This window comes from Bos grunniens, chromosome 25, assembly GCF_055505025.1.
Source record: "Bos grunniens cultivar Pamir isolate PY7600 chromosome 25, Bosgru_T2T1.0, whole genome shotgun sequence".
NCBI lineage: Eukaryota > Metazoa > Chordata > Mammalia > Artiodactyla > Bovidae > Bos > Bos grunniens.
Window position 1 is genome coordinate 30883035 of NC_141189.1, and position 14745 is coordinate 30897779.

General features: G+C 43.0%; 1 protein-coding gene across 3 annotated transcripts in view; it reads right to left on the reverse strand.

The window, feature by feature from the left end:
- SHISA9 (shisa family member 9) overlaps window positions 1-14745 on the reverse strand; it is a 461433-nt gene that overhangs the window by 182454 nt on the left and 264234 nt on the right. The window lies entirely within an intron of this gene.

A 14745-nucleotide genomic window follows, 5' to 3' on the forward strand; every position in this document is an offset into this window, starting at 1 on the left:
GTCTGAAATAAATAGCTCGGCCAGATGCATTTATTTCTAGGGAGCGGTCGACTTGCTCTACGCATCTCTGGGTATTTTCACAGTCCCACTGTTGGAGCTAGCCCCTTCTATTTATTTACACTGAGTGATAAAAGGAGTATGATAATATGCGTGAAATAAGGTTTCTACTTGGCTTTCTTCTCTGATCTTTTTCTCACAAAATTTAATCTAAGGAGCCATACTAATTCCTACTGGCAAAGCCTGAAGAACTGACTGCCACATCTGTCCATTCATTCATTCAAAAACAAATTATAACACCTACTCTGTGCTGGGAACCTTAGAGATGTGGAGATTTAAAAAGTCAGACACCCTGGACCCAAGGGAGTTACTCAGTCATTCATTGAAAAGAATTCCCTGAGCATACCCACTAAGTGCCAGCTAATCCATCATCCTGTTCTCATGGAGATTAGAGTCTAGACATAAACTTATGAACGAGACACGTGCTGATGTAGAACGATCAGCAGGGAAATCTTTTTTTTTTTTTCTGAATGAGAGAAAGTGCATTTGGCTAATTAATAAGCATACAAAACATATTTAGTTCAAGATTTGTAAAGGTTTAATTATGCAGTCATGTAAATTTAGAAATATTCTTTTCATAAGAGCAGGAGAGATAGATACTGATGGAGGAGAACTGAGGGAACACATCTTGGTGGATGAGATATATAAAGAGGATAGAGCTACAGAGTATTTATATTCTTGTGACCGTAAGAGGAGGCTGAATTCTCTGCTGTTCAGCCAAATGGAGGCAGGATACAATACGCTGAAAAATCAGAGATTGGGTACCACTCTTTGTTGTTCCATATGTGGATATTCCTCCTCATGTTGATGATAATGTGAAAAAAAAGTCCATATGCAAAGAAATATGCAATAATTAGAGACACAGTAACCCATAGTTTGCTGTTTCCATCTGGGAAATATGGGAACAGAGTTTGGGGGAGGTTTGAGATGAAGGCAGGAAAAAGATAATATGGAGGAAAATTAGAGGATTCAATGAAAGACCAAGACTGTATTCTTGATTGCATCGTACATACATATGATATCTACTTGGGGTTTCTTCCATGGTCATGGTAGAAATCAGACAAGTGTTCACAGATGCCCTTTATTTCACCTGTCCAGCTTATCACCATCGTTGCAAGGGGGAAGCCCTAGAAAGTGTTTCCCAAACCTCATTATTCAAATAAATCACCGCATTATTAACATTTATATTCTGATTCAGAAGCTCAGGGGTAAGGTTGAAATTCTGCATCTAAAGCAAGCCCCCAGGTGACAAGGATAACCCCAAAACACAGGTTGAGTAGCAAGGCTAGGAGTAGACTGATCTTATTTTTTTTTTCTTTTTCTTTATTATTTTTCGGTTTATCTTAGTAATGCCAGAAAAATAACAGCCATTATTTTCACTTTTTTTTTTAATTTTTAATTTAATAATTTTAAAACATGTGTTCCCCATCCTGAACCCTCCTCCCTCCTCCCTCCCCATACCATCCCTCTGGGTCATCCCAGTGCACTAGCCCCAAGCATCCAGCATCGTGCATTGAACCTGGACTGGCATCTCGTTTCATACATGACATTTCACATGTTTCAATGCCATTCTCCCAAATCTTCCCACCCTCTCCCTCTCCCACAGAGTCCATAAGCCTGTTCTATACATCTGTGTCTCTTTTGCTGTCTCATATACAGGGTTATCGTTACCATCTTTCTAAATTCCATATATATGCGTTAGTATACTGTATTGGTGTTTTTCCTTCTGGCTTACTTCACTCTGTATAATAGGCTCCAGTTTCATCCACCTCATTAGAACTGATTCAAATGTATTCTTTTTAATGGCTGAGTAATACTCCATTGTGTATATGTACCACTGCTTTCTTATCCATTCATCTGCTGATGGACATCTAGGTTGCTTCCATGTCCTGGCTATTATAAACAGTGCTGCGATGAACATCGGGGTACACGTGTCTCTTTCCCTTCTGGTTTCCTCAGTGTGTATGCCCAGCAGTGGGATTGCTGGATCATAAGGCAGTTCTATTTCCAGTTTTTTAAGGAATCTTCACACTGTTCTCCATAGTGGCTGTACTAGTTTGCATTCCCACCAACAGTGTAAGAGGGTTCCCTTTTCTCCACACCCTCTCTAGCATTTATTATTTGTAGACTTTTGGGTCGCAGCCATTCTGACTGGTGTGAAATGATATCTCATAATAGTTTTGATTTGCATTTCTCTGATAATGAGTGATGTTGAGCATCTTTTCTTGTGTTTGTTAGCCATCTGTATGTCTTCTTTGGAGAAATGTCTATTTAGATCTTTGGCCCATTTTTTGATTGGGTCATTTATTTTTCTGGAGTTGAGCTGAAGGAGTTGCTTGTATATTTTTGAGATTAGTTGTTTGTCGGTTGCTTCATTTGCTATTATTTTCTCCCATTACTGTAGACAGTGGCGAGTCCTCCTTCTTAACTACTCTCCCTGTCTCTTGCTGCTGCCAAAAAGGGCCAGGTCTGCCACACTGGTGAAGGATGAGGAGCAGGGGATCACCATGCCCAAGGATCAGTAGGAGCAGAAGAAGTCTAAGTCTGCCTTGGGGAATCCAGGATGCTATTCAGAACAAGTAACATTTGAGTCTACACTTGAAAGGTGAGTAAAGGTTTGCCAAGCCAACAAGAGAGAGGAGGGCAACACAGGGAGATAAGATGGCACAAGAAAAGACACAGAGGTATGAGCTAGTATGTTTGGGGAACTGTTGTTTTGGTCACTGAGTTGTGTTCTGCTCTTTTGCAACCCCCAGTAGTTATGTCTTACTCTTTGCTCCTACTCTTTCAGTGGGCTGTAGCCTGCCAGTCTCCTCTGTCCATGCTATTTCCCAGGCAAGAATACAGGAGTGGGTTGCCAGGGAATCTTCCCAACCGAGGGATTGAACCTGTGTCGCCTGAATTGGCAGGTGGATTCTTTACCACTGACACCTGGGAAGCCCGTTTGGGGAACAACTGAAAGGTCAGTATGCGTGAAGAGCAAAGTGCATCCTTCAAAGGTGAAACAAAAGATCAGGGTTTCCTTAGAATTCAGTCTTGGCCAGAGTCAATATAGAAAAATAAGCTTGGCTTAAAAAAAAAAATGATGACGATAATGTCTACTGAGTGGTTCCTGTGTGGTAGGCATTGAGCTGTGCTCACCTCACCATTATCTCTTTGGACATCACAATGATCCCCATTTTAGAGTTGGGAAAAGTGAGGCTTGCCCCAGATCCAGGACCTAATATACAAAGGAGATGGAATTTGATGGAAAGCTACCAGCTTCAGGCACCATGAATTTATACTATGCTCTACTACTCCCTTCCCAGGGCTTCCCAGGTGGCTCAGTGATAAAGAATCTGCCTGCCAATGCAGGAGACACAGGAGATGTGGGTTCAATCCCTGGATCAGGAAGATTCCCCTGGAGGAGAAAATGGCAACCCACTCCAGTATTCTTGCCCAGATAATCCCACAGACAGAGGAGTCTGGCGGGCTACAAGTCCGCGGGGTTGCAAAGAGTCAGACACATCTGAGTACAGCACACACACATGTTACTACCCCCAACTGGTGATACAGTGGCCACTCCATCCTTACCCATAGGTGGTTCCTGGAAACCTGTGACCCTGTGTCTGCAGAACATGAGCACCAAAACCCAAGGTACTGAACCATAGTCTCTTCACGTGAGCCCCTCATTTCCATTCCCATTTGGCCAACTGGGCCCAGAATTTAAGCCTGGTCAGTGGGTCCCCACTTTTCCAGATATTTGTCTCACATCAAGAGATCTTGGGAAGGGATATGTGCCAAGAATAGGCCATTTTTCACACATTGGTCTCAGCCTCAGCCTTCACCAAGCAGGGCTAGCTGTGGCAGGAAGCTCATCTAACTAGCTGAGAGCATCACTCTCCCCCCTCCCCAAATATTCCATCCCTTCAACAGAGCAGTAAATATCCCCTTGCCTAGAACACCTGCTGCTGCTGGTGGTGGATAAAAGGAACTTGCACGCCCATCACCAACAGTAGAGCAGATGCTGACGTCAGAAGTCAGAGCTGCTGAAGTTACATAATTCCAGAGGCTGCTTGAGCATGGAATAAGGCCACGTTTAACCTTAAGGAAGATAAAAATAGGCAAATAGAATCTTATTTCCCCATAAAATTTTTAAGCTTTAAATAATATTCTTTTTAGTGATTGTAGGCAAGAATTGTGTTTGGCCCCAGGAAGTTTTTTCACTGTTGAATTATGTTCCCCAGGAAATAAATATAGGATATATACATGGCATGCTGTGCTCTTGTTTAGTTGCTCAGTTGTGTCCGACTCTTTGTGACCCTGTGGAGTGTAGCCCACCAGGCTCCTCCATCCATGGGGATTCTCCAGGCAAGAATACTGGAGTGGGTTGCCATGCCCTCCTCCAGGGGATCTTTCCAACTCAGGGATCGAACCCAGGTTTTCTGCATTGCAGGCAGATTCTTTACCATCTGAACTACCAGGAAAGCCCAAGAATACTGGAGTGGGTAGCCTATCCTTTCTCCAGGGGATCTTCTCAATCCAGGAATCGAAGCAGGGTCTCCCACATTGAGTGGATTCTTCATCAGTTGAGCTACCAGGGAAGCCCCATATACATGGCATAGGCATAGCATATTTGTGTATGTACATGTAGGAAGGAGAAGACAATGGCACCCCACTCCAGTACTGTTGCCTGGAAAATCCCATGGATGGAGGAGCCTGGTAGGCTGCAGTCCATGGGGTCGCACAGAGTCGGACACGACTGAGCAACTTCACTTTCACTTTCCACTTTCATGCATTGGAGAAGGAAATGGCAACCCACTCCAGTGTTCTTGCCTGGAGAATCCCAGGGACAGGGGAGCCTGGTGGGCTTCCATCTATGGGGTCACACAGTCGGACATGACTGAAGCAACTTAGCAGCAGCAGCAGCACATGTAGGAATGAAGGTTCGTGTGTGTATGGATAGATAGAGATATGAGTAAGGATAGGGATGTAGATATAGAGAATGTGGGCTGTGTTTTGCTGCAATAAGGTGGTCCAGAATGTGTTTCATGTGACTGGGTTGGGTAGGGAGCGTAAGGTGTGTAAATTTCATGGGTGGGACAGTTTTGATACCAGTGTGTGGTGTATTTCTGTGGCTAAAAGCATGAGCTATCTGCGCGTGTGGTGGAAACTGGGCATTCTGTGTGTAGTGTTGGTGCATCTGCAGGGATGCGTAAGATATGTGAACCCAAGGCATTGCATCTGCTCTTGCTTATGTGAGCATGTGGTGGATTATTTCACTCAGGACGGGGAATGTGTGTTTGTGCGCCTTCAGACTATGTGGGAAACATATGTTGACAATATGTGTGGGTCACAAGTATGTGGTGAGTATGCAGGTGTGTGCTGGAAGGGGTGTGTGCCTGTTTGTGTCTGTGGGTGCACGCACATGTCAAGGCTGAGGACACCAAGAAAGATGGTCCCAGGGCCTTGAACAACCCTGCCCAATGTTTACAACATCCTGGATCTTCCTCCAACTTATTTCCAGAGAACTATTTGAAGGTGTTCTCCTGAATACTGACCTCCTGCTCTCCTTTGCCCCCCTGGGACTCTAGTCCCTAATTATTCCCTGGACCTGGCAGAAAGTGTCTGTGGCAGTCGACACTTCTTGGTACATATAGGCTTGTCTCAAACTCTGGTCTAGAGGCAGAGGTGTCCCAACTTGATGGAGATGGTCAAAATAAAAAAATCAAACTGTAAAATAAAACCTGTCCTGGACAGAAATAGCCTAGAGTTAAAGCTCACTTCACATTTCCCCGTAAGAATTAAGAAAACATAGTGTGGCTTAGAAGAAATTCTCCAGCTTTAGGGTTTCTAGTTTCTGCTGTTATTATTCTGCTGTCTGACCTTGGGTAAATCCCTCCTTTGTCTTAATCTTTGTCTTAACTCCCACCCATTCCAGCCATTCCATAGTTGTCTCCTTACAGTCCTCAGATAGAGTCCAATCTCCTAAATGCACCACTCAAGGCTCTTCATGACCTGATCCTACTAGTTTCTCATTTCTGGCCATCCTTCCATGCCACCATATCTTTTAGGCTCATCTATCCATTGATCCTTCCTCAAATTTAGCAAAGAAACACACGTCGCTGTCCTTTGTGCTGAATAAGCATACTTCCTCTGTCTTCCTTTCTGCAAAAAGACCAAGGACCAGGAAGGACATATCCTACCATAGTCACTCATGACTGATTCATTCATCCATTCAAAATAGTTTCTGGTAATTAGTAAGTTTCAGAAGCTCAATTACCTTCTAGAATACAGTGTGTGTGTGTGTGTGTTCAGTCGCTCAGTCATGTCTGATCCTTTGCAACCCCATGGACTGTATAGCCTGCCAGGCTCCTCTGTCCATGGGATTCTCCAGGCAAGAATACTGAAGTGGGTTGCCCTTTCCTACCCCAGGGGATCTTCCTGACACAGGGATTGAACCAGAGTTTCCTGCATCTCCTGCACTGGCAGGCAGATTTTTTACCACCAGAATACAGAAGTCAGCCAGAAAGACATGTCCCATGCCCTTGTAAAGCTAACATATTAAAATTAACTGAAATAAGTCTTTTCTCCAGAAATCTAGTGCCATAACCTGTGCCTGAGTCTGGAATGAAGGAGAATTTGAAGGAAAGACTTCATCCATCAAGTTGGTGTCTCGTTAGTACTGGCTAAGAGCATGAGTTCAGGATCAGGTACATCTGGGTTTGAAACCTGACTCCACCAATGTTAAGGTGTGTGATCATGGGCAGGTTTGCTAAACTCTCTGTGTCACAACTGCTTCATGGAACAAATCTACCTCAAAAGGTTGAATGAGATGCTGTATTATTGTAAGGGCTCAATAATTGTTGCTTTAGGAAATATACACCTAGCTTCCTCCCAGCAGACACAGATCATGCCCCTTTCACTTCCCAAATGCTGGAATTTGGGTTTCAATTAAGAGTCTTGTCCATCAGGCTGAGGCTTCCCATGTCTTCTCAACTCAGATGCTAATTTTAGCTGTGAATTATTAATAAGGTACTAGGATAGTACATCATGATGACCTCCGTAAGGTCAAGGATTTTTTTTCCCTCTGTTTTATTCACTGATACAATTCAGTGCCTAGAACAGTTTTCAGCACAGAGTAGGTTCTCAGTGAGTATTTATTAGGATAAAAAATACTGTACCCATCAGTAGGTTGCAGAAATTAATCTGTCTAATCATTGCTATTATTAACAGCTGCCACTTTCCCCATGAACTGTGAAAAGCCTTCCACAGTTCATCTCTAATTCTCTCCACAAAATCACAAGGCAGGTCTGAATATTCTTTTTTATAGGTGAGCAAGCTAAGTGACCTAAGACCCAGCGAGGTTAACAACTAGCCAATTCACATTCGGATTTTAATCCGAGGCTCATTTCCACACTCTCCTATGACACCATCCAGGAGCTCTCATGGTTTGCTAAGAAGCAGCAGAGAATCTTCTCTCCACCCCCATTCCTCTGATGGAGCCCTCAAACTAGATGGTGAGGGACACAGGAAAAGAGGCTGGCATTAAGAAAACAATAGGGCTGAAGAAACTGCATTGTCAATAACTCTCGAAAAATCATGACACTAATTAAGAACGATGCTCCTTGTTCTGCCAAAAGCTCTATCTTCTTGCAGAGATCAATAAATCAAAACTAATTGTTTACTTTGTCTAGTCTCCTTCCCTTCTGCCTGTATTTTTTTCCTTCTTTCTTTGTACAATGTGAAGGTTGATGAAGGAGTCTCATCTTCACTAACGAAAGAAACTTAATTTTGGGGGCACTATATCCCTCATTAAGAAGAGCAAAATCCATTTAGTGGTGGCTTTTTCTGCCTTCCATTTGTCCAAACAAAGACCCGGAATCAGCAGAAGGCCAGTTTTAGCATGAAATTTAAGCTTCCATGAAATTTATATCTATTGTATTAGGGAAGATATTTAATGATAGATAGAAACAGTCACTAAAAATGACCACAGCCATTTCTTCACTGCTGTTTTTTTATCTCTCCGCTCTCTCCTCAATAGTGTATGCAAGAACAACTGTGAGATGCCCTCAGAGAATTTAGGATCTAGAAACCAGGTTATCATGGAATACTACTGCTGCTGCTGCTGCTAAGTCGCTTTAGTCGTGTCCGACTCTGTGCGACCCCATAGACAGCAGCCCACCAGGCTCCCCCATCCCTGGGATTCTCCAGGCAAGAACACTGGAGTGGGTTGCCATTTCCTTCTCCAATGCATGAAAGTGAAAAGTGAAAGGGAAGTCGCTCAGTCATGTCTGACCCTCAGCAACCCCATGGACTGCAGCCTTCCAGGCTCCTCCGTCCCTGGGATTCTCCAGGCAAGAACACTGGAGTGGGTTGCCATTTCCTTCTCCAATGCATGAAAGTGAAAAGTGAAAGTGAAGTTGCTCAGTCGTGTCTGACTCTTCGCGACCCCATGGACTGCAGCCTTCCAGGCTCCTCGCCCTTGGGATTTTCCAGGCAAGAGTACTGAAATACTACATATGTGTACAATTCTCTCCCTTAGATAGACACTAGAGGAGAAATAAATAATATTACTTTAAAGAACTAGCAAGAAAAAAAAAAAAAAACTAGGCTAATACATAATAGTAGATTCACTCATCAGAAGGGTGCTTGCCCAGCCACACATACAACAAGGAGTGTTAGGGAAGAAGACATAGGGCATGCCCTTCCCAGGACTGTCTAGCAGATGTTTAGGGAAATCCTATCAGCTTAAATATGTCTTATAGCACATATAGTAGTTCAAGTAATGGTTTAAATGCTGGTAAATGTTTAACAACCAGATTTTGGGGGAAGGAGTTCTAATTTGTAACATTTTTAAAGTATGATAGTGTACCTATTCCCACCATGGTTCATTACAAGCAAGCAACATAAATGTTGGATTAGAAAGAGATGTGTACAATTCTCTGTATACAGATTGTACAATCCATTGACTGTGGATTTAGTAAGAGATATATACAATTGGCTCTTATGCATCAAAACCAGCAGACTCTGGCATCCCCAGTGGTAGCCTTTGCCTTAGGAATCCTTTGATTGTAACTGAGCTTCCTGTATGGTTTGGTCCTTGAGAGGAAATTCACTTATCTGCTTAATGGCTCCTTTTTCTTGGCCTCCAAAATCACTGTGGATGGTGACAGCAGCCATGAAATTAAAAGACGCGTGCTCCTTGGAAGAAAAGCTGTGACAAACCTAGACAGTGTATTAAAAAGCAGAGACATCACTTTGCCGGCAAAGGTCCATATTGTCAAAGCTATGGTTTTTCCAGTAGTAATGTACAGATGTGAGAGTTGGATCATATAGAAGGCTGAGCACCAAAGAACTGATGCTTTCAAACTGTGGTGCTGGAGGAGACTCTTGAGAGTCCCTTGGACAGCAAGGAGATCAAGCCTGTCAATCCTAAAAGAACTCAACCTTGAATATTCATTGGAATGACGGATGCTGAAGCTGAAGCTCCAATACTTTTGCTTCTTGATGTGAAGAGCTGATGGATTTGGAAAAGGCCCAAAGATTCCAGGAAAGATTGAAGGTAAAATAAGAGGGTGGCAGAGGATGAGATGGTTAGATAGCATCACCAACTCAGTGGACATGAATTTGAGCAAAGTCCGAAAAAAAGGGAAGGACAGGGAAACACAGCATGCTGCAATCCATGGGGTTGCAAAGAGTTGGACACAACTTAGTGACGGAACAACAACAGCAGCAACAACAGCATAATGGTTTATACATCAGTTCACTGTGAGTCAGTCTCTGGAACCAGTTCACATTAAGAGGAATAGCCAGCAAGGCTGGATAGCACAGCTGGAGTATGGTGAACAAATCACAGTATGACTTCCCCCTTGGACCAATGCAGTTGCCCAGGGGCCTTCCTTCACCTCCTTATCACCCTCCTTTGTAGCTGTTTGCTTCCTTCCTTACCAGTCTCTTTAGGTAGGCTATGAATTCTAGAAGGATAGGTTTGGGGACATATTCATTCTTGACACGCTGAGGTTTTAGGCTGAAAGCCTTCATTAATATAAACAAGCAGGCCAATTAGAATAAAGGAAATATCTACTGAGGACCTTCATCTATGGCTCTGGACTGCAGCCTACCAGGGTCCTCCATCCATGGGATTTTCCAGGCAAGAGTACTGGAGTGGGGTGCCATTGCCTTCCCTGTCATCTATGGCTACATGCTGCTAAGTTCATCCTCAAAACCTTGACTGTGTCTTCTCCCATAAAACACTTAAAACAGAAATTACAGGGAACTTCCCTCGAGGTCCAGTGGTTAAGAATCTGCCTTGCAATACAGGGAATGCAGTTCCCCAATCCCTGGTTGGGGAACTAAGATCCAACATGCCACAGAGCAGCTAGGCCCACGTGCTGCAATTATTGAAGCCTGCACATTCTGGAGCCCATGCACCACAACTGGAGGGTCCGTGTGCCACAGTGAAGACCCTGCATGATGCAAACAAGATCCTGCATGCCACAACTAAGACCCGACGCAGCCAAATAAAAAAAGAAAGAAAAGAAGAATTAGGAAGAGCCTTGCAACCCTTGTCACAAACACTCTAACACTCTTTAAAAACTCCTGAACAGTGTGCTCACATGCTTTAATTTGGTTCAAAGTGATGATGGAAATATCGCCCCCCCACCCCCACCATACTCCCTTGAAATTATGAGATGATAATAAAATAATGAACTTGGGGTAAACAAGAGGCAGAAATACTTTAATCCAGATGATGACCAATTAAGAGACTATTTGGTAATACATTGTCTGCAGACTTAATGGTGGGGAGAAGTTAATGATGTACAAGTCTAATATGAAGACTTGGGAGTTTGAGTATCGTAGTCTACTGGTTTCTACTTGCAAAATAGCCATTGCAGCTAGCCACAGAGGTGTACAATAAATTAGGTGCTGATAATCTGCATTTAGCCAAAGTGTGAAAATCAATGGGATCCTAGAGGAACTCAGAAGCTCCCAAGGTTTAAACTGCCTAACTCAGGCAGTATTTTTGGGGGACTCAATAACACACACACACACACACACACACACACACACACACACACTCACACACACACATATATATAGCTATGGAAGGGAACATGTGAGCTGTTACTCATCTGGAGTTAAGGAAGACCTAATAAGTAGTTATGGCTGCACCATTCAGTCTGGTCATGCTAGACACCCCATTTCTAACATAATTATAATGATTCCTGGAACCCTACTTCACCCAGTCCACACCCAGACATGAAAGACCTAGAGTCAGACCCCACAGGACCATCTCCAGCTGGCTCTGGCTCCAAGGATGACCTCAGGAATATTCCTAGAATGAGGATGCTGCAACTTTATCTCAGGTAGAATGGAAAGCTAGGTTTATTTTGGCTTGTGTGATGGGGAATCTTTCTATCATCTGAGTTAATTTCCTGCCTGAGCGAGGAAGATCCACAGACGTGTCCCTCCAGGGTCATGGATGTGAACTCTCATCCTCAGGGTCCAGCTCTACCGCTGCAGAAAACATGGGAGGCAGAGACTGCCATCATGTTTTTAGACAAAGCCCCAGGACTTGGCTATTTTTTTATCTGACTGACAACAAGTAGTGGCAATAAACTTCAGTTCATTAAAGGACGAATAAATGAGTATACAGGAGCTCTCTGTGCTATCTTTGCAACTTTTCTGTAAATCTAAACTGTTCTAAAATAAAACATTTCAAACAAACAAACAAAAATCCATTACATAATTCCTGACTCAATGGACAAGAATTTGAGCAAACTGGGAGACAGTGGAGGACAGAGGAGCCTGGAGTGATGCAGTCCATGGGATTGCAAAGAGTCGAACATGACTTAGTGACTTAACAACAATTTCTAGTTTATTGAGAAGTTGAGTAGGCTTCCATAAAGGGAGCGCTTTCCTGCTTAAAACCCTCTTTTGTTATCATCTCCACTGTATAAAAATCTATGTAGAAAAAAAAAAGGCTGAAAGAAAAAAACAAGGATAATAATAATGGTTGCCATTGGAGGGTGGTAAAAGTCATTCAGTCATGTCCAACTCTTCGACACCGTGGACTACACAGTCCATGTAATTCTCCAGGCCAGAATAGTGGAGTGGGTAGCTGTTCCCTTCTTCAGGGGATCTTCCAAACCCAGGGATCAAACCCAGATCCCCTGCACTGCAGGCAGATTCTTTACCAGCTGAGCCACCAGGGAAGCCCCAATCAAGACCATCCCCAAGAAAAACAAATGCAAAAAGGCAAAATGGTTCTCTGAGGAGGCCTTACAAATAGCTGAGAAAAGAAGAGAAATGACAGGCAAAAGAGAAAAGGAAAGGTATACTCACTTGAATGCAGAGTTCCAAAGAATAGCAAGGAAAGATAAGAAAGCTTTTCTCAGTGATCAGTGCAAAGAAATAGAAGAAAATAATAGAATGGGAAAGACTGGAGATCTCTTCAAGAAAATTAGAGACACGAAGGGGACATTTCATGCAAAGATGGACACAATAAAGGACCTAACAGAAGCAGAAGATATTAAGAAGAGGTGGCAAGAATACACAGAAGGACTATACAAAAAAGATCTTAATGACCCAGATAACCACCATGGTGTGATCACTCACCTAGAGCCAGACATCCTGGAGTCTGAAATCAAGTGGGCCTTAGGAAGTATCACTGTGAACAGAGCTAGTGGAGGTGATGGAATTCCAGTTGAGCTCTTTTAAATCCTAAAAGATGATGCACTTAAAGTGCTGCATTCAATATGCCAACAAATTTGGAAAACTCAGCAGTGGCCACAGGACTGGAAAAGGTCAGTTTTCATTCCAATCCCAAAGAAAGGCAATGCCAAAGAATGCTCAAACTACCGCACAATTGCACTCATCTCACACACTAGCAAAATAATGCTCAAAATTCTCCAAGTCAAGCTTCAATCATATCTGAACCAGGGACTTCCAGATGTTCAAGCTGGATTTAGAAAAGGCAGAGGAACCAGAGATCAAATTGCCAATATCTGTTGGATCATAGAAAAAGCAAGAGAGTTCCATAAAAACATCTACTTCTGCTTTATTGATTATATCAAAGCTTTTCACTGTGTGGATCACAAGAAACTGGAAAATTCTGAAAGAGATGGGAATACCAGACCACCTGACCTGCCTCCTGAGAAATCTGTATGCAGGTCAAGAAGGAACAGTTAGAATGGAACATGGAACAATGGACTGGTTCCAAGTAGGGAAAGGAGTACGTCAAGGCTGTATATCGTCACCCTGCTTATTTAACTTATATGCAGAGTACATCATGAGAAATGATGGGCTGGATGAAGCAAAAGTTGGAATCAAGATTGCTGGGGGAAATATCAGTAACCTCAGATATACAGATGACACCACCCTTATGGCAGAAAGTGAAGAGGAACTGAAGAGCCTTTTGATCAAAGTGAAAGAGGAGAGTGAAAAAGTTGACTTAAAGCTCAACATTCAGAAAACTAAGATCATGGCATCCAGTCCCATCACTTCATGGCAAATCGATGGGGAAACAATAGAAACAGTGACAGACTTTATTTTCTTAGACTCCAAAATCACTGCAGGTGGTGTCTGGAGCCATGAAATTAAAAGATACTTGCTCCTTGAAAGAAAAGCTATGACCTATCTAGACAGCATATTGAAAAGAAGAGAGATTACTTTGCTGACAAAGGTCTGTCTAATCAAAGCTATAGTTTTTCCAGTAGTCATCTATGGATGTGAAAGCTGGACCATAAAGAAGGCTGAGCACTGAAGAATTGATGCTTTTGAACTGTGGTGTTGGAGAAGACTCTTGAGAGTCCCTTGGATTGCAAGGAGATCCAACCAGTCAATCCTACAGGAAATCAGTCCTGAATATTCATTGGAAGGACTGATGCTGAAGCTGAAGCTCCAATACTTTGGCCACCTGATGCGAAGAACTGACTCATTGGAAAAGGCCCTGATGCTGGGAAAGATTGAAGGCAGGAGAAGAAGCGGATGACAGAGGATGAGATGGTTGGATGGCATCACTCATGTGATGGACATGAGTTTGAGCAAGCTCCAGGAGTTGGTGATGGACAGGGAAGCCTGGGATGCTGTAGTCTGTGGGGTCACAGAGTCAGACTCGACTGAGTAACTGAACTGACTGACTTGGAGGGAGGGCATCCATTCAAAAGATCAAAGAATTTTTTTTTCCTATTTCTTATGATTTTTCTTTGTCATCTAAATTTTATATCATTACTTTTTTTAGTGTCTTTAATTGTAGCTTTATTTTACATTTCCCTGATTATTTTTTACTGGAATATAATCATGTTACAAGGTTGTGTTAGTTTCTGCTGTACAGCAAAGTGAAAAGGAAGAGAGAGGAGAAGACAGAAGAGGAAATGGAGTGAAGTAAGAAGGAGGGAAGGAGAAAGTGGAGGAGGAGACCAGAAAGAAAAGCAAGTTAAAAATAGAGAAGGAAAGAAGGAAGGAAAGGGAGGTGGAGGGAGACAAGTTAAGGAAAAGGAACAAGAAGGAAGAAAACAAACTACTGATAAAACCCAAACTTGTCATGAGAAAACAGAGTCAAGAGTGAAGTGAGATTTCTGAGCTCAGAGGACAAAGAAAGGAGATGGTGTCATCGTAGTGAAAACTCTGGTCCTCTCCTTCCCAACTCAGGACTCCATGTTTCAGGACAGAGGCTCCAATAGTTCCTTCTTCCTCTCCATCACC